At 36.3% G+C, this 21,163-nt stretch overlaps 1 protein-coding gene across 2 annotated transcripts in view; it reads right to left on the bottom strand.

Moving 5' to 3' along the window:
• Positions 1 to 21,163, bottom strand: part of SCAF8 (SR-related CTD associated factor 8) — a 157,739-nt gene that overhangs the window by 80,273 nt on the left and 56,303 nt on the right. The window lies entirely within an intron of this gene.

The raw sequence follows: 21,163 nt of genomic DNA, 5'->3' as shown, positions 1-21,163 counted from the left end.
CTAAGCATCCAATATCATCACATTGAAAGTCTGCAGTAAGCCAGCTGAGGTACGGTCTAGGATCTCTCTCTTAGATCATTCAGCCCAGCTCCCAGTAAACCATAATTCATGTAAAGGATAATATTTCTATGAATTAGCAATACATGTAAGACAAGGGTGTCAACTCAGATACACATGCTCAATTCCTCTGACTTTTCTGAAATCATATTGTTGATGTGTTTATAATGAGAGCCCTGGCCCCCTTCCTACTCCTAGAAATAAACTAGGGGTTGCTTCTCTTCTGAAATGGAAAGTGCGTAGCATGGAAACAAGCATGTTAGTCAAAGCGCTCATGTGATTAGAAGCAGTAAGAAGGATAAAAATTAAATTCCAATGAGGAATCAAGGTTTACAAAAGTCAATACTGTACTTTCCTCTGATCTTTGCAAAACAAGAAGGAAGAAGGAATTCACGGAAATTCAGCAGGAACAATGCTCTAACCATTGCCATAAAATTCTGTCTTTTGTGACTTTACAGTTGTATCTTACCAATATCTTAGCTTGAAAGCTTAAAAGATGGCTAGTTATACAAATGTGCTATTTTATAATAAAAAAAAAATACAGCCTTTCAAGATTGTACTTCGAGTATTTCAAGTTAAAATCTTTGTACACAAAGTAAGGGCTTAAGTGCCTTGAGAAATCAGGCCATGATGTGTACTAGAGTAGGGCGACTCTAGAATAAAATGAATCTTGAACATAAGACGTATTTCATGGGAAGAGACAGGAAATTCCAATGTAAAAGACTGTGTAAGTTTATAAGCACACACAAAATGCTTTTTCTGTGATAATCTAATTCTAGGTAAGCTGATTTCAGCACACCTACCAGGAACCACCAAACATTTCAGTTCAAAATCTGCTTTACTTTCCAGGTGCAATTCCATCAGGGTTTACGCTCGTATACTGGGGAAGAGAATTTGTGTCTTTAAAAACCTGTGCTTTTATACTCTGCTCTGTACCGTGCTCAGAATGAACAGATATATCAAGGGAAGGAAATAACGGACTTGTGTAAACTATAAGACTGAAATCTATTATTTTACTGTTAGTACTGAAGGCCAGATTATTATGTTTTGTAACTGATTACTTTTCAGAGGTATAAAATTATAAGCTAAATAAACCTGATAACGGTAGAAGTATTTGTTTCCTGTGCTGGAACAAAGATTTTTCAAGAGCAAAGAATAAAATATCATTTTCATATCCTGCAAAGGAGTCCTTTTTAATGTGATGACACATTGATTTTTGGAGGCAAATACAATACAGCTTTATTTTGTATAGCAGCTTTCATACAAATCATGTCTAACTGTCTTCTTTTGTTTAAACATTTCAGTAATTCAATAATACTGTTTCAAAGTTCATATAAAACAGAAACAGATAAGGAGACAAATTAAGATGCAAAACTATTTACGTCTATATCCTGATTGTCCATGAAAAGTATAGTAAACTTAAGCCTGTTTAAAAAAGAGACAATAAATACCATGCTGGACCAAAACCCGTCAGGCACTAGGAAGACCATAAGTAAAATTTCAAGGAGCTTGGTGACAAGATATTTACTCAGACAACACCCAGGCTTATGGACACTCATTTGTAGGTATTAAAATATAGCTTAACACGCATAAATTAAACAGTACTAAAATGTGTCTCAGTTAAATATCTTGCATCCTGGAAAATGTACTTGCTTTATGAAAACCTAATTAAAAGCCCAGGAAGGTATCTAATCATATCTCCCAGTGCTAATGAAAAATCTGTCTTCTGCTTCTATCAAAAATGCCCTGTGTGAAGTGCTTCTGAAAGCATCTGGGAGGAAGTAGAATCTCAAGGAATAATGTGTGAAAGATTGCAAACAGAATATATCAGAAGATGAAACTCCTTTATATGAGATACTTTGAAATTCACCAAAGGTAACCCCACCAAAGAGGAGCTCACTGGTAGGAGGGTAGTTTCTGTATAACATTTCCATAACTTTTGTTTAATATAATACTTTGGAAATCAACCCAGATTCATGAAATATTTTATTTTATTTTATTCAGATAGCACTGCACATTCTATCATAGAAAAAATGATTTCATTAGAAAAACAACAAAAATACCCTTGTGAGCTCATCTATCCTGAACCACAACATCAGAAAAATAGAAACCTAGGAGATGGAAATATTAACAGAAAAAAGGACAAACTAATGGTGCATTTTAACACTACTAGACTTTAAAACTTGTCACTATTTCATCAATCATGCTTACATCAAGTAAGCAATCAAGATTACATAAGTATTGTTTTTAAGCTAATCTTTAATTTTTCAAGTGTTGTTTTTTACATTCTTTTGTCTTTCTCCATATTTGCCTTATTTATCCCTTTTCATGTAGGCACTGCTGCAACTCTGCACTCACCTGTGTTTAAATTTAAACATGTGAGAAATTCCAGTTACTCTAGTCAGATTAGCCTCATCTCATGTGCTTTCTTGGATTGGTGTCTAGATTCTAACATTTAATATTAATCATAAAAAGAGGTGGTTAAAACAAACAACACAATCAATGGGGTAAGCAGTTCAATCTACTTTTCAAAGTATTAATGGAAAGTCAAAAGCACCAAAAGAAGGTTTGGCTATAAATTAAATAGTATATTCAAGTAATTTTTAGTCATTGCTTTCAGATGGTCAATATTGAAACGTTAGACTCACAAAAAAACTGCGGGATCAATAGTTACCTAAACAAAATCTATTACATCTACCATTAGCTTACACGTAAGATGAAAAGAAAGACCATTATACCTGCCAAATAATGACAGCATAATTTGAACTAACAGGAACTGGTCATGAGTTTTCCCAAATTCATCGACCTGTCTCCTGACAAGGAATGGTATAATAACTTTCAAATCATCTTTACTAGAGGAGAATCTAGTCTAACCACAAATATTTCATTCTGACTAAATTCTACTACCAGGTTATTTTCCTATCTACCTGTTTATATGCTTGGGCAGTATATTTTTTTCCTGTTATTGAGTTACAAATGTGTACCCTCTTATAACATGTACAGACTGGCACTGATCTTGAGGCAACAGCTCAGACACAACTGCCCAGGCACTTTTGAGGGGTGCATTCCTCACCCCTCTTAGGAGCCATTGCCTCCCAGTAGGGCTGGATGAGCAAGACGAGGGTCTGTTTCTGAGCCATCAAACCCAGCATGTCACTGGAAATCATTGGGCTCTCCATTTAACATCAAAAAGAATTTTAGGAAACAAGTGAGGTAGACATATAACCAGACCAGCTGCTACCAGCTAAATTCCCTTATGGTCTCAAGACAAACTCCCAAGACTTGAAAGGCCTTACTCCATCACATCCTGATGTGCTCCTTTCCTCAAGTCATTTGTTTTCCAGAATATTGTGGGTATTCTAACTGTTGATACTCTAAATCATAAGAGCAGCAGCTTTCTTCTAGTATTCATGAGAATAATTTCTATTATAACCAAACCTTGCTCTCCATAGCAACTTCTGAGTTACTAAAAGTTAACGCTTCTAGTTGTGTCTTTGATGAGTATTTAAAATACACTTTGGGATAATAAATATTTTTTAGGGATACAGAACATATCTGGAGCAATGATGGAGAACCGTAATGCCCTGATAACCATGAAAACTCCAAGTAGGTACAGGATTACAAGTTTCTGCTGTGCTTCTCCACCCAAGCTCTCTCTGAACCCACCTCATTTGCCAATTCTCCAGTTACTAGTCACTAAACTGAGCGTCTTTTCTGTCCCAACAGGAGCAAGATAGCTCTTATCTTGAAAATCTGGAAGCTGGGAGACTTTGGCTTCTCTCTGCTACAAGAGCAGTGAAGAAGAAGAGCTCTTGCAGGAAGAAGGGACCACATGAGATGTTACCATAGTGGCATTCCCTCACTAACATGGTGGCAAGATAGGAAGGGAGTAAAAGAATCAGACATGCAACAATATGGGGCTATGAATGAGACAGTTGCTACCCTTTGGTCCACACATGCTGACACCTATCCAGAAGATGTCTATGCTGGAGGTACTGCATTGCCCTGATAAAAGTAATTCAAGCAGCAACCAAATAGTATAACCTCTACTGGACCAAATCTGGGTATCATTGAGTGGCAAGTTTCACTCTGCACCACCTTCACAAATGATTCTAATGAGGAAAAAGACTAAAAGAATTTTCTGTCTGCTTATTATAAATAAATCTGCAGAAAATCCTCTTTCCTACTGTTTGGGACACATTAGGAATGCTGTTAACAGAATCCAAGTGGAAAAAAAAATCCATCCTGTTTTTTCAAAACAGCAATTTGTAAAAAAAAAAAAAAAAAAAATGTTGCTGAATTTGTATTTGACAAAACTTCATGTCCATGAAAAAATGAAAAGTGTATTTATACTAAAAGGCCAAACAGGTGTAAATCAGACTGTCCTTTACTTCATTCCTTTAATCACAGTAAAGAACATAATTTATGTAGCTAAGAGAATAGTATAACCATGTTGTTCTTGAGCAGAGTGAGAAGACTTTCACTGCAGTACAGGGGAAAAACAGAAAGAACTAGAACTTCAGAGAACTGGATAGGATCTCATTAAAGAGATGAGTGAGAAATCAGACAATCCTAATGAAGGTTATCACATGAAAATAACTAATTTTCTGGCATTTCCTTTCACATTTCAACACTCTAAAAATGAACCTGTGGGTTTCTTTTGATGCACTGAGTTCAAAGCACTGTGCAAAAGCTGAAATACAAAATCCAACTAAGACTCCAACATATTGAAGGTAACACTGGACTAAGGAAATCAATGTAAATAAAACACTCATGAAAGCAATGCTCAAATGACCCAAACAGTATTAAAATTTATTTTATTGTGAACGAGACTGAGAATTTTATAAAGCAAAGTAGAAAACAAATCACTTGCTCCTTTAGACGCAAATCTCAAGTCTCATTATCATCTCTTCTCAGCAACCTGAAGAAGCTTCAAAACTTCAGTCTAGACCAGTTACTTAAATCAATGTACTCCAGAGATCTGAATTAGGGTTTTCCCACTTTTACAAGATCAATCAACTAGCAGATGAGAGGAAGAGCATAAGACGATGTTTGTAAATGCACAATAAATGTTGTTTTTTGTTTTTTTTTTTTTGGCAACTGCAGTTTGAGTTTCTATTTTCATCAAAGATCTACAAAACAACAAGAACAAAACAAACAAACAAACAAAAACCACAACCAAACACTCAATAAGAATGTTGAAGTATTTTCTTACAAGAAATAATACAAAGAAATATTTTTAAAGCTTTGGTTTCCTAGGACACTTAATTACAGTATAACTCATCTAGAGAGGAGATTGGCCTTCTAGAAATAAGCAGAAAACAAGCTGTACTTGATATAATGAACTCAGTTCCAACAAGATGCTGGAAAAATAAGATGTTTTCGGAAAAAAAATATAAATAGGAGAAGTTAAAAAGAAGAAATATATTAATATGAAAATAAGCTAACAAGTGATTTTCAGTGATTCATGGTAGGCTAATTCACAGAATAATGCAAGTATTCTAACAACCAACCATTATAAACACAGATATTCAGACATAAATGTAAATTTAAATCCAGACAAAACACAGGATAAAAATGCTTCACAGTGGGATGAAAACTTTTTCAAAGTAGTATTATGCAACTACATCATTTACATTGTGAATCTAAACTACAGATTGCTTTTTCCCTCCTTTGAGATATTACAGGAATTAAGTTAGGGCTGCTGAGGTGTCACAACTGTATGCTCCTACACGGTAAACTTACAAAGATTCTTTTTAAGTCTCAGAAAATTGTACCTGTGATGTAATTTACATTATGCCACTGAAACTATATATAAAATGCACTCATGCATTCAATATAGAGTATATTGAATATGTTACTATCATTAAAAATATGCATATATATTTTTTTCATATGTTATTTGGTATATTCAGTATCACGCTGTTAAATAGAGTGCATAAAGACAATAGCTTTATGAAGAAATTATTCAGTAATGGGCGTAGTAAAATAGATATTATCCATTCAGTGCAAATTTGTAGATGATTAAAGCCAGAAGACTGTCTAGTTTATTAGACTTTGTCATATAAATGACCAACTACTATGCAAATATTTTTTGAAGTGTTCATAGTATTTCTCACAGGAATGATGTTAGGAGATGTGTTTATAGGTGGGAATGTAAGATGGCAGCTACCTTCCCTTTTCTAACCTGTTGCACGTGGTGGGATAGGCCGACACCGAAATGGCTGGGCTACAACATTTGCAGCACTACCCCAGGTTGCTGGGAAGGATGAGACAGCAGGAAGAGTGGATGAAGAGGAAGGGAAGAAATGGGGTTTGAAGGGGGCCTTGACAGAGGGCTGCCAATCTCCTCCTGGGTAGCATTTGGGTTCCTGTCAGCACACTACCATCGTACGCAGTTGGCAACACAACCACCTGAGTTGTATGCCTTTATACCATGAGGCAGCACCGATCTGCTGAAACTGTCCCCCACCAGTCACGTTACCCAGAAACATCCAAAACTCATGAACATATTTACAGAAGTCCTATTCTGGAAACAAGTTTTGTCGATACTTCACTGGGTTAAGGCACTCCTGTATCATACCTGGGGAACAATCGGACACATTCATCTACATATATATATATGAGCCCATGAATGTTACCGCATAAAGAAATCTAATCTCATTGAGGTTCTACATCAATATAGGGGAATAATATCAAAAAGATGACAGGATAAAAATCATCCTACCAAAAGCTGTGACAAATCTACAGAGCACCTAAAATCCAAGCCCCCAGCACAAGAGCAAACAATTATAGGAGGTAAAAGTTCTTTTCCCAGTTCTTTCTAGAGGTGTACACAGCTGGTCCCCTTTCAGACATGATGCATCATACTGTCAAAACAAACAAACAAAAAAACAAACAACAACAAAAAACCTCCACATAATAAAACATACTAAGCAGTAGTTAATCAATGGATTCTTATACTCAAAGAAAAAACATATTCTAAAGACAATGTAAGGCAAATTCCCTCAGCTGAGCTCTCCTGGTCATGTTTTTCTGATTTATAAAATAAAGTGTATGAGGAAGTATTTGAGAATCAAAAAGGCAAGAGCATGGCAGAGTTTGAGGATCAAAGAGCGCAGAGCAGAAAGTAGCCTGGGGAAACACCTGCTTGCTTCTCATCAGGACTTGTAAAAGGAAATAAACTTTTAAAAGTTATCTATGTCCTTGAACTATGTTGTAATGGGCCAGATAAGATAAGAACTGGGAGCTGGTAGGCAATGCTGACTGGTCTGCTTGGGGAGGGAGCGTGGCAGCTCTCAGCAGAGCCCCTGCCAGGTTAGTGCTAGGACTGTTTTGTTATGGTCAGTCAAAAAGACAGAGAAATACCTGAACAGCCACTTTTACAGACCTTTCTCCTAAAATATCACAGTGACAAACACCTAAGGTTCACCAACAATTTCTGAAGTAGGCTTTGATCTGTGAAAATGATGAATGTGTAATCCCTGTTCATTTTAGCAGGGGATTAAGGATCAGACATATAGGAACTGGCACGCTGTCCTGAGTCTGGCGTACAACTATGGGGGAAAATTCCCCCCCAGTTAGCATGGACATGCACAAATTGGACTGAAAGCAGTGCACCGAAGCACAGCTGTGAGCTATTTTGAGAATCACGCTCAAGTGATAAGTACCTCATCTGAATAGGGCTTAAGAGGGCAGTTGTCTGGTTCCCATGCCGCAGTAACACAGGAGACTGCAAGGAAACAGCTTGGACTCAGCGTATTCTGTGCACCCTCTGCTGGTTTCAGAGCACCAAGCAGCCAGGTTTCAGGCAATAAATTTAGTAAAATTGAAGCAAAACCGAGGGAAGAAAAATCAGCTTAACTGCAAGCAATAGTAAAAAGAGATATCAAAATTACTTGCAAAAAAAAATTAAAAAGAAATGTTTCCAAAAACTTATTTTGAAAGTGCAAAAAGGAACTTAATATCAGGCAGTGTCCCTTGCCCAAAGATATTCCATCCAGGTTGCAAAATTACCGGCCTTGCATTTTTACTGTAACTTCTTAGTATTTGGTTAACTCTACTTGCATTTTTCAAAAATAGTTTAAAAGAAGCATCTGCTTAGATGTCAGTATTCTGTCTTCTTTTTTTTTTTTTTCTCTCTCAAGAGAACAAGCAAATTAGGCTAATCTCAAAAACTTTAGCAAAGAAACTAAAGCCAGTGACTACATTGTATTTAACAGTAAGTAAGGAAATAGCTGTATTTCCTACCAGCTATTTCAGCTGTTTTTCATTATGGTTTTTACCGAACTACAACAGACATCCTACTCATAAAACAAGAAAAACAGGAGTCAGCATTTAATGTTTTCTTCAGAATCACTTCTTTCTCTCTACCCTAGCTTTTACAAACATCATGGTTTGTAATTATCATTTCTCCTCAGTTTACAGTACTCCTCTTGACTGTTCACAGGATTACACGTAAGCCTCCATGGTTTGTAAAGCTGACAAAACCCCAAACTTGCATGTTAGAAGTGACTGAAAACTAAAGCAAAACAAAATACAAGCATATAGCAGTGTTAACCCTCAACAGTAGACATAATGAGATAGCTTGGCACCAACTCTACATTACAACTAAGTGAAAACACACGTAAAACCCAGCAACTTCAGTTAATATTCCTCACAAATCCTTTTACTTCACAATTTTTCAAAGCCACAATAATCCCTTTGGTCACTGCTCACACTTCCAAAAACATATTTAGTCAATGCTTTAATCAACTCTAAAGAACACAACATCAAATCTCAAGTTCACTGCATCACTAACAAAATCACCAAGTGCTTAGAAACTCTTTTAGAATATGCAATGTTGTGCATCTTTGCAAAAAGAGCTTCTATACTGATTAACTTTAATTTTCACACAATGAGTGTCTTCTGAAAGAAAGATCTCATGATACTTTATCAAGTAATGGCTCACTACTATCTATGCATTTGATTATGAAAGCGTTCAAAATTTTAGAGCGCAGAATTAAATACAGTGTAGTTAAAACCACAGGAAACATGGTGGAGCTTCAGAGATTTCTCCTGTTCCTGCATACAACACAGTCATCAGTCCTGAAAGAAGAGCTTTCCCAATTCCTATGCTATCCTGCTTTTTGTCGCTTGAATGCTCCGGATAAAAGGTAAAAGAATAAAAAGAAGCTAGTGCATATTTCTTATACTGCAGTGTGTGCAGACAGAACATGCGTTTGTTTTAGAAATACAGTGATCAAAGAAAGGTTTAACAACCACATGAAAGCAACAAATTTAATAGCACTGGTGGAGGTTAAAAGATCCTCACCCTATCAATTATTTCTGAGTGAGGGACATGCAGCTCCCCTCACTGCTATGGTATTAAATTGGCTCTATTTTATGTAGGAGAGAATTAAACAGTGAAAAATCAACAATATTTTGTTGTTGGTTGTGTTTTGTTGTTGTTGTTTTTCCTTTTGTTTGTTTTTAAAGAGACAGAAGAAGGTGTGTGTGTGGCTGAGAGTGCTTGTCTCCTTTATGTTACAGGAACAAATTACCAATTCTAAGTATCTGTGTACTTCACTAGTATTAGCATGGTTTGGAGCTCTGCTTAGGATTTCAATAGTATTTGCAATGAATGACTCAGAACTGGTCACACTTTATGAAAGGGATAATAACAAGCTGCTGGAATTGTAATTCCCAGAGCCCCAGTAAAGATGATGGTAAAATCATGGAGCAACCCATTCAGCTGTCATTCTCGTCTTCCTATATCCAAGGACTTGCTGCAAAGAGATACTCAAAGCCTGGATAAGGTGGCCTTGAAACAGAGACTTGCGCATTTCACTTGTCTTACTGCACACACTCTGAGGAGCTGCTCTTCATGGAAGTCGTGAATCTTCTGGGGACGCATTAGACATTCCCTCAAAAGAAAGCAAGAACACAGGCTGCAGTGCCTTGCTGTACACCACTGCTTTATGGAGGTGGGGGAAGCATAAAAAAACCAGCAAGAGTATACAGAAATTGTTTCATCAAAACTCTTAAAGAATATTGTTACTTTCTGACTGAAGATACTGGAAACCTTGCTATAATAATTAGCTTTAAAATGCTCACTGCAAAGAGCTTTTGCTGAAGAAAAGAGTTGAGAGTGGAAATGCAAACTGGAGAAGTATTTTGTCACTCCAGTAGAGAACTTGTGCTGAAAGAAAACACACCGGATTTCATATTTCAAGCTTTTTAGAAATGGAGAACAATGGCATCAGAAGAATTCAAAAGTCTACTGAAGGAGACCTATGAACGTCTTGGATAGGAACAGTGATGACAATAGCATGTAGCACTCTTGCGCCAGCTGTTCCCAAGCATGGTGAAAACTGGACAAGTAATGGGAAGGCAAATGCAAGTGGACACTATATTTGAGGCATCTACCTACTACTAGTATTTCAAAAGGTCAGAACTCCAAAAAAAAAAAAATCTGAACACAATTCATGGCCTTTCCCTGGAAAGTGAGACCTAGAAATAGGAATCACATGCCTATAACATTCTGAGATAAAATCCTGTTCCAAAAAACATCCATACAAGCACTTACAGTGGTTTATCCATCCCCCATCTTTCTTGCTTGTTGCAGGGTTCCTTCCGAGTAGAGCACCTAGTTCTCAAATCTGACTAGCCAGTAATGATCAACTTGAAGAACATACTTCTCGTTAACTTTAAATACTTCTCCTACTTATACATAATAACCATATGACAAAGTTCAGTAGAAAATATTATTCTGCTGCCTGCTGTAGTGACACTGTTTTGTGGTTTGATTAGAAAAGCAAACCTTGATCCTCATGTCAAGTGGAGCCCTGTGTCTTTACTGCTCAAGACCAGCACACTCTCTAGGAGCCTGCACATGCATCTGTAATGCCTACCAATTTGCCTGGTCTGTTGTTACTTCACTGATCTCCCTGTGTTACTTCATAGCCTTGAGGTGACAAGTTCCTGAGGTGGTTTGTCCAGCCAAGTGCCAAAGCACTGTGTTTGCTACAGCAAAGGTATCTGTAGGCTGGCAACCTCTATACTCTGACATAAAAAAAAAAGTCACAGTCAAGACTGAACCTTTCTTATCTATGCAAAAACATTGTTTCATTTAATTTAAAAAATAATGTCTTAAAAAACAATTGGTGTAAGAATGTGGTGTAACCACACAACCATTTCATAGCAAGCTAAACTTAGAGTCTTACTTTAATAATTGATTTTTAAATATTCACCTGATTTTCAGAGATGATGTGCACTTAAATCTATACCTGAATACACCCATGTCTAACTTTGATTCCATTGGCAAAGCAAGAGTAGAAGACAAAACAGATGCTTCAGTTTAAGGAACACCACGGCTGTAACATATACAGCAAGAGGAAGAGTTCATATTGTACTTTGTGTTTCTTTTCATACAGTGCATATTAGAAATACTGTGGCTAAGCTTTCCAGAAACTTCTAGAAAGTATATATAAATACCATCAATTGTGTAATAATAATAAATTCTAATGTATTGTGTATCTTCTGGTATGTACCTCAGGTCAGTGCTAGGCAATTATCGTAAGACAAGATGTATAATTTCAAAGTTATACTGTAAGGTCCCAGTTCTGAAAAATGTTAGTGAAACAAACAACCATGAAATGTCTTGGAAGCACCTGTAAGAAAATAAAATTTTCAAACAGATGGCTCTCAAAAAAAGCCAATTAGTTAGTAAAACAGACCATGAATTAAAACCTTTCCAGTTCTCTAGCAGACTTTGTGTCTTACCCACAAAATCGTGGAAATGTTTAATAAATTGCTATTGTATTAATAAATAAAATTGTATTAATAAATAAATTTGTTCCTTTTGGATTCATGATTACTTGCTTTCCTGTCACAAGATCAGAGACATTCAGAACAAATTAATTCTCAAAGTTGGGAAAAGTAAAATTCTTTATAATTTTCAGGCTTTTTTTGGTTAAATACCTTCATTGTGAATAAGTGACTAAATTAGCTGGCAACAAGGTAAGACAAGAAGTGAAATGTAAGACCTTGGCATTCTCTACAATGTGTAAGCATTGCATGGGACAACAACTGAAGTTGCTAAAACCTGTGCTTAACCTTACAGGTTGCATGGAATAGCATAATCTACTAAGAGGTTTTAAAAATGCCAACTTACTTATATTCTTGAGCATGCTGGAACCAGACTATCATGACAAATATATATATATATTTTGGATAAAACTTTTATTTATTTTTGTTTTACATGTCATCCATTCTTATTTCTATTCTAGTCATACAGAAATGTAAGAACTCGTTGGAGAAGGAAATTGAGGAGAATTAGGCAGTGAATTCTAAAATGAAAAAAGAAAATTTTATTAACCTAAAGAATTCATTTTTCTTTAATTCATTTGAAGAAAAAACTATTTAAAATAATATAATAATAATAATTAAAAACAAACAAACAAAAACAAACAGACAAAAAAAAACCTCCCAACCTTTCAAAAAAGCAGTAAGCAGATGGGGAAAAGAAACCAGAGTATATAATGGATTCTAATCAAAGAACAGTGACCATGTAGTATGGGGCTGCTCTATATGCTGCAATTAAAAAATCTTAAGATCATTTAAGGGAGAGACAGAAGGTAAGACCAGTATGCTTAACTAGCTTTAATCTATCTATCTATCTTTCTTTCTTTCACTCTATGAATTTTTGAGCACAGGATTAGAAATGTATAGAGCTTGCAATTTTTTTTTCAGACGTTTTGTACAATCTACTCCACCATACTCTCACAGTCTTACAACAGTCTTCAACAGGGCTGTCTGCTCATGAATTGAAAACACATGAGAACATAAAAAAATATCCAGCACCATCATCAAAAAAGCCTATCTCCTAGAAGGCTTTAGCCTTAGAAACAGTAGAAATCAGACAGATAATCAATCAGATAATCTTCTACCACCTGCTCTTATAACGGCTGCTGAAAAAGAATCTGAGACACACAAGGCAAAGAGTTTGAAATTCTGGATTCAGTGAAGCCAATGGCAACGTCCCACTGCTAAACAACTGAGGCAGCATGCCATGTACTGTTTTAACACTAAGACTGAAGAAGCATTTTATTTAAGTCCCTAGAAATCACATGAAAGCTAACACTCCCAACTTGTCACTAGCTGTCTGTGTCTGTATTGGTCACGTATGTGAAGATGAGAGGTAACTAAAAATGTAACAAATCCAAATATCCTCTCATCAGCATCCGGATTAGTTAAATACTGAACAAGGTCAGTATTTGGACTGGGGCATAGCAGAAGCAAATAAAAATAACTTGGATTTTACACCAACACCTCAGCTCAACACATTCCTTGCAGACAAAATGGTTCTTTATCATTCTTTCACTTGGGGCCTCCTGTGTTTTGGAGCATATACTACTTAAAAGTGCCCAAACAGATATATTAACATTGATATTCAGTTATTTTTCCAAGAACATTGTAATCTTACAAATATTTGCACATCTATCTGAACCTTCCTAGCTTTTTTTTTTTTTTTTTAGGTATGAACAACACTAAAAAAAATGCTCAGCACTATGTAATGTTATTGGATGCTTGCTTCTTAATCACTAAATATTAACTCAGAATGTGTGCATTAAATTATTAAATCAAAAAAAAAAAAAACAAATGGTTTATTTATGCTTTGTAACTGAGTTTTTATCAGATTTCAAGTTAGGCTAGCAAGCTATTGCTTCTGAGACAACAATATCTACCCATTGCTGGTATATAGATGCAATTCATACAGCATTCTCAGTGTCTGCTAGGATTTCCCACTTTTCTCTTTTCCGTATTCGTTTTGATCATGTAACAAGAACTGCAGGTTAAAAGTGTGTAACAATGTATACAATGAAACTGCAGAGATTATGCATACACTTATACACAATATTGAAATGTAGTCTTAACACTTTTATCCTAATTGCTTCAAGGTTTTACATTTCAATAAAATAATGGGTGCCCTACTCATTTAAACAATTCATAGAACTACAGTCCGTTAATTTCATATAATCTTTTTATATGGTAAATTTTCAAATCAATATGAAGTCTGAGAATACGACATTATTTAGCTTTTAAGAAATAGCAAAATTCCAAATGAATGAGCAAACATTTTGATTTGTTTTCAGTATTTTATGGAATGAAGTCTTTTAATCACAGATAGCCTAAACAATAAGGTTCTCAATACTGAATTTCTTAGTGGTCGGTAGTCATACTGTAGAAGTAATCCATGAATTTCAAGAAAAAGACTTATTTAAAGTCTTAGATTTCAATAACCCACGAAACAACCGAATGACATAATTCAAAGGTATTTTTTGTCTGTTGTAAGAAGAGTTCTGTGATGGCACTAACTGACAAAACAATGTATTGCAAGCATATGAAAATAAATGAAAAATGAACTGGACAGACTAGCATAACTTGTAGTAAACGTTTGTAAAGCAGATTTTCCATTTAGTGTTTATGTACTCACACTACTGCTGAAGTGACAAAAAATTATAGAAGAAAACCTCCGAAATGAAAATTACGTTTGTAATTCTACTGACAAAAAATTTGTTCATTTTGTCCACATTTTCGTGGAAGAAATTAAGGCACACTTAAAACTGCATTTCACCGCATTACTGAATGAGACCTGATGATCTCAGAAACAGCATAGATTCAAAGTATTTTTTTTTTCTCTTGATAAATTCATACGACAATGATGTAGCTTACTTTAACTGGAAGAAGATAGATTTTTAAAAAGGACCTTAAACATTCTATCATTATTTATACTGAATTTCTAGTGTTGTCAAGAAAAAAGCTAGGCTACACTTCCTGCTTTCCTGGACATAATTATTTCATGATGTCTCTTTTAGTGTGGAAGTCACATCAGATCAAAAGTTCCCTGTATCTACACAAATCCTATGTATGTAGGTCCAAGTTAACAATTCTATATCCACTTGATACTCTTTGCGTACAAAGGATTATTTGCACTGACTTGCACACAATTGTAATGCTCCAAGATACAAATCAGTACAGCTGTGAAGTCTACCCTTGTTTTAGAAACACATCGTCATCTACCCTAAAGAAACTCACAATTTTTCTTCAACAGAAACCTTGAGATGTGCTAATGTGAACCACATCTGTTATAACTCAAATTTTAGAGAAAAATTGCAGCATTAAAGCGTTAAATTGTGAAGGAAAAATGTTCAACTAAGTTATCTATAGGTTGAAATACTGTCTGAGAAAACTTTTTCTGTAAAGAACAAAATAGTTCCTTGTCTAAGGGCATTAGTATGATCCATTTTATAGGAAAAAAAAATTAAAACTAGCACTGGTGAGGTAACTTGAAAATAAAAACGACAGAGTACAGATTAAGATTAATAAATCAGTGACAATACTGATATAACAAGTATCTCTCAAGTGCTGCAATGTGTACTTTAAACTTCTTAAAAAAGAGAAAATATGCTCATCTTCAACTGCACAACATATCTTAGCAACCACTTGATTTTTAAGAGTATGCATATCATTTGTCCTTTCCCTCCTCTAATCTCTGGTAGCAGAGCATCTATAAGATTAGTATCAGTAGGATGTTCAGTAAGACTTCCCTTTTTCATCAAGTTTGTGCAAGACAGAAAGGAATTTCTTTTTCATCAAGCTTGTGCAAAATAGAAAGGAATTTAAGAATTACGGCAAATACAATTTTATAGTTTACCAACTTCAAAAACAATCAACAAAACCCCCACCATCAATGCAACTATTAAATGATTCTCATGCCATCCTATCACTGACAAGAATCACTTTTCAAACCTTACACACCTTTTCCAGAAATTATTACATTTGAAGAGACGTTACATATTTTTTAGTAGCTTTACTTTACCATTCTTGACTACAAAATATAATGTACATAATTTAAAAAACAAACAAAAAACAAACAAACAAAAAAAACACTTCAAAACATTTGTTGAATACCCAAAGACCTTGTATAGACTATGTGGGGTGAATACCATCACCAAGAAGATCCTTCAAGAAGAAATGTAAGACTAGTTACAATTCTTATCTTGCAATATGATATAAGCTTTGTTGCTGAAAGGTTTTTGCTGATGTTAATGATTATAGTAAAAAACAAAAATAAAAAATTGCCCATTCTTGTTCAATTAAGCAACTCCACACGAAGATGCTCTGCTTTTATGCCTATTAAATCAGTCTCTCAACTATACAAGAAGTAGCTGGCTTCTCAGAACATATTTATATGTGAATGCTCAGCACTTGAAAGGAAAACGTAACTAATGTAAAATTCAACTGTCAGCAGGAAAGAAAGATCTTTTTATTACTATATTAACAACAACAAATTATCCTTGTTACTCTTGGTGACTCCTGATGCTCTGAATAGGTTTTAAATTATATCTGTTCAGCTCCTGTTAAACCACAAAAGCCACTTTTTATTGTTATTTTAAAATACATTACAGGAAACACAAAGAATGAAAACTGGTAAAAATGGATCCTAATTTTGAATTAAATGACCCAAGCATTTGACTTTGTAGAAAATGAACCAAGAAAATGAGTACTTCAAATGTTACTGCACCTGCTGCTCATCACCCTGGAGGAACTTACTGGAGAAGTTAAGATTGGAGGTAGCCTGGGCTGCAGTGATCATGCCCTAGCAGAAATCATGATCTTGGGGGATAAATAAAATAGGCAGGACTTGAGGAAGGCAAACTTTCATCTGCTTAAGGGACTAGTGGATGGCACCCCCTGGAAAAGTGCCCTAGTGGATAAAGGAGCAGAGGACACCTAGCAGACATTTACAGACATTCTTCTTAGGGCACAAAAGCTTTCAATTCCAACCTGCAAGAGGTAGGGCAAAGAAGGCAAGAGACCAGCATGGCTGTCAGGACCTCAACCAACCAACCTCCCCCCCCCCCCCCCCCCCCCCCCACCACCAGAAAAAAAAAAAAAAAAAAACACAGAAAAACAAACAAAAAAATACAAAAAACGACCAAACCAACCAACCACCAACAACAACTTAAAGGAAATGCATAGGCAGTGTAGGCAGGGACATACATCCTTGTAAGATTATGGAGATATGGCTTGTGAGTATATAGGGATGGAATCAAGAAAGGCAAGGGACAGCTACAGCTGAACTTAGCTAGGATGTGAAGAATAACAAGAATTTCTATCTACTTAGGTCAGCAAAAGAAGATAAAACATACTGTACCTTATCCTGTCAAGTGAGATAAGGGACTTGGCTACAACTGACGTGAAGAAGGCTGAGATACTCAACAACTTTTTTTGCCTCAGTCTTGTTCTGACCATCTCCCTTTTGTCCCCCCAAGTCACAGAATCTCAGGGTAGTGACTAGGGGAATGAAGTACGACCCCCAAGTGGAGAAGACCATGTTCAAGGCCATCTGAGGAACCTGAAGGTGTGCAAGTCCAAGAGACCCAAGGAGATGGGATCCTGAATGAATGGTGGATGAAGTTGCTAAGCCACTCTCCATTATATCTGAAAAGTTGCAGCAGTCGGGTGAAGTAACCAGCAACTTGAAAAGGGGAAACACAACATCCATTTTTAAAGTGTAAAAAGGAGGACCCAGAGAACTACAGACCAGTCAGTCTCACCTCCGTGTCCAGTAAGATCATGAAGCAGATCCTTCTAGAAAACACTTTAAGGCACATGGAAGACAGGGAGGTGATTGGAGACAGCCAACGTAGCTACACAAAGGGTAAATCATGCCTGACTAATGTGGTGGCCTTCTACAACAGTGACAGCATTGATGGACAAGGGAAAAGCAACTTATATCATTTACCTTGACTTGTATAAAGCCTTTGATATGGTCCCATTCAACATTCTTGTCTCTAAATTGAAGAGAGATGGATTTGACAGATGGACTATTCCATAGATAACAAATTAGCTGGATGGTCACATCCGGAGAGCTGTGGTCAATGGCTCAATGTTCAGGGGGAGACCAATGATGAGTAGTGTTCCTCAGTGGACCATTTAACATCTTAATTGGTGACATAGACAGTAGGATTGAGTGCACACTCAGCACTCAATGAAATACCGATGTCAGCATAGGTGACACCAAGCTGAGTGGTGCTGTAGAGGGAAGAGATGCCATCCGGAGTGACCTGGATAGGCTTGAGACATTGGCCCATGCAAATCTCACAAAGTTCAACAAGTCCAAGTGCAAGGTACTGCACCTGGGTCATGGCAATCCCAAATATCAGTACAGAGTGTATGATCAACGTGTTGAGAGCAGCCCTGAAGAGAAGGATGTGGGGACATCGGTGGATGAAAACACAACGTGAGCTGGCAATGTGCACTTGCAGCCCAGAAAACCAACTATACCCTAGGCTGCATCAAAAGAAGTGTGGCCAGCAAACTGATGGAGGTGGTGATTCTCCTCCTCTACTCCACTATTGTGAGATCCCCCCTGGATTACCATGTTCAACCCTGGGGTCCCCACCACAAAAAGGACCTAGACCTGTCAAAATGGGGCCAGAGGAGGGCCACAAAGATGATCAGAGGGCTGGAGCACCTCTCCTGTGAAGACAGTCTGAGAGAGTTGGTGTTGTTTAGCCTGGAGAGGAGAAGGGTCCAAGATGAGGTTACAGTGGCCTTCCAGTACCTAAAGAGGGCCTATGGGCAAGATGGAGGAGGGAGTCTTCATCAGGAAGTATAGTGGTAGGACAAGGGATAATGGTTTTAAACTAAAAGAGGGTAAATTTAGATTAGATTTAAGGATGAAATTCTTCACTCAGAGGGTGGTGAGGCACAGGAACAGGTTGCCCTGAGAAACTGTGGATGCCCTAACCCTGGAAGTGTTCAAGGCCAGATTGGATGAGACTTCAGGTAACCTGATCTAAGTGGGAGATACCCGTGTCTGTGGCAGGGAGGTTGGAACTGGATGGTCTTTAAGGTCCCTTCCAACCCAAACCATTCTGTGACTCTATGATGACTAGCACAATGTATCCTTGAACGTGTTCAAAACTGCCAATACTACATTTTAAGAAACCTCTGCAACAGTGGCTTATTTTACCAATACCTTCTATAGATGATTTATTTGATAATTTTCCAACAATGCTTATTAAATGACTATTCATTCAAAACAATAGGCTTGATTCCGGTATTCCTGTCTTGCCTTATTCATGGTAATTTCATAAATAAAGCCATTTAAATTACTGATACGGCTTGAGGAGTGGTATTCTACTAAAGCAAAGAAATCTAACAATCTGTTCTCTTGAGTTTGTAGTAACAATATGAAGCACCATGTATAAAAACGAAAGCATACCAGTTTGTAAAAGAAAAAATCTTCAGCAAGGAGATCATGTCATTATAGCAAATAAAGGCTATATTTTATCTTTGTAATCTTCTTGATGTAACAACATTCTGCTCAAGTATGGTACAGTAAGAGATCAGAAACACATGCTGCCTAGGAGGGTAATAAATATATCAAGCAACTTACTAATGCATAAGGTTTTCAAGTAACGTGCATGCCTTAGTATATTGTTTGTGTTGTCTGCAAATCTACCTGAAGTATTTTTCAAAATATGTTACTTGTGTAAAAATACAAAGCACTATGGATCAGCTTCTTTAGTTGCTAGAATTGACAGCTTTTATCACCAGAAAAAGCTTTAAACTGGCATAAATGAGAACTGTTGCCCAAATGTCAGGCCCCTGTCTTCTTTATGTCCCATTCTCACCCTTTCCATTGTGTCAGCAAAAAAGTACATGTCGCTACTGTAAACCACATCAAAGACTTGATTTGGATATTACTACAGCTCCTTTCAGTGCAAGTGTTGGCTTATGACGGTTTAATCTACAGTGGGAAACGGAAGTCTCCACTAAAACTTAAAAAGATTAAGAATATTTCCACTGGCAAGATAAAGAAACCATACTATGTTTGTAAGTATTATGTCCCTTCTTGTTCTTTTGGTAATATTTGTCTGCGCCCCGAAGTAGTAAAACAAGACATGGAACAGTTCTAGCTCTGAACACGATGCAACTGAAGACTGTACAATAAATGTTTATTCTACAAAAAAAAAAAGCTGTTAGAAATCGATGGTATAACACATATGTACAGTAGCCAATTTATTAATGCTTGAAAGATATTAACAAAGATGAATTCATTAAATAATACATTGTTTTATATCACTACCAAATGATTTATTTAACCTTTCTCACCAAGTAATTTACCTACACCATGATACTACAAGTAATTTAGCATACTTCAGGTCCCAGTTTAGAAAACAGACTGACTTTTTGTTTAAAAAAAGAAAAACATTTAACATTACATCTGAAAATAAAAGCTACTGCCAATATGTGTTTGATTCTGGGTATTTACATGGTCTATGACTGAAGTATTTTCAGTCTGCATGTATTAAAACAAAATAAAGAAAATCCCTTATATTCACAAAATACCCTTACAGCTATTTTTGTATTTTTGGACTTCCAGAACCATATCTACCCGACCGGAATACTAGTAGTAGGTTGTGCAGCACCAATCAACTTGAGCCACAAAGCCTGCATTTGAAGGTAATTTTTACCTTAAATATTGTTCATCTCAACTCCTGAGACACGTTCTGGTAATAAACGCATCAGCAAGGTCTTTTACAAAGCAATAATTCTTTAATGCACACCACACTACATCCTAATGACTAGTACTTGCACAGTAGATAATGAATCATTCATGTCCACTTTCAAAGGGCTACCTTCCGTAAACTGACAGTTTATTTACTATCCAGAATAGAAGTCCCTATAATTGAAAAACTGAACCATGACACAGCATGAAAAAATAACCCACATCCCAGAGGAAGAGGGCAACAAACACATGCATAACTTGAGTCTACTTTCAAAGGCGTGCTTATGCTTTACACTCATGTGACATTCTCATACTTCTGTCCCTTTGAGAGAGCAGGAAGGGGTATTAGAACTTGCATGTTTACACTTTATCAGGAAAGATCAAAATTCTAATCTGTGCTAAAAAGTGTTTCTTCTACCAAGGGCCATTCATGTAACAGAATCTAATCCTTGATCCTATTATGCAAGACAAAAACAACTTTCTCAAAACTGAGTGAAATGCTTTCAGACAAAATTTTAACAAAAGTTATTTTGAAAGAAG

The sequence above is a fragment of the Anser cygnoides genome, chromosome 3 (genome assembly GCF_040182565.1).
Source record: "Anser cygnoides isolate HZ-2024a breed goose chromosome 3, Taihu_goose_T2T_genome, whole genome shotgun sequence".
NCBI lineage: Eukaryota > Metazoa > Chordata > Aves > Anseriformes > Anatidae > Anser > Anser cygnoides.
This window is presented reverse-complemented; position numbering and strand designations above follow the sequence as displayed.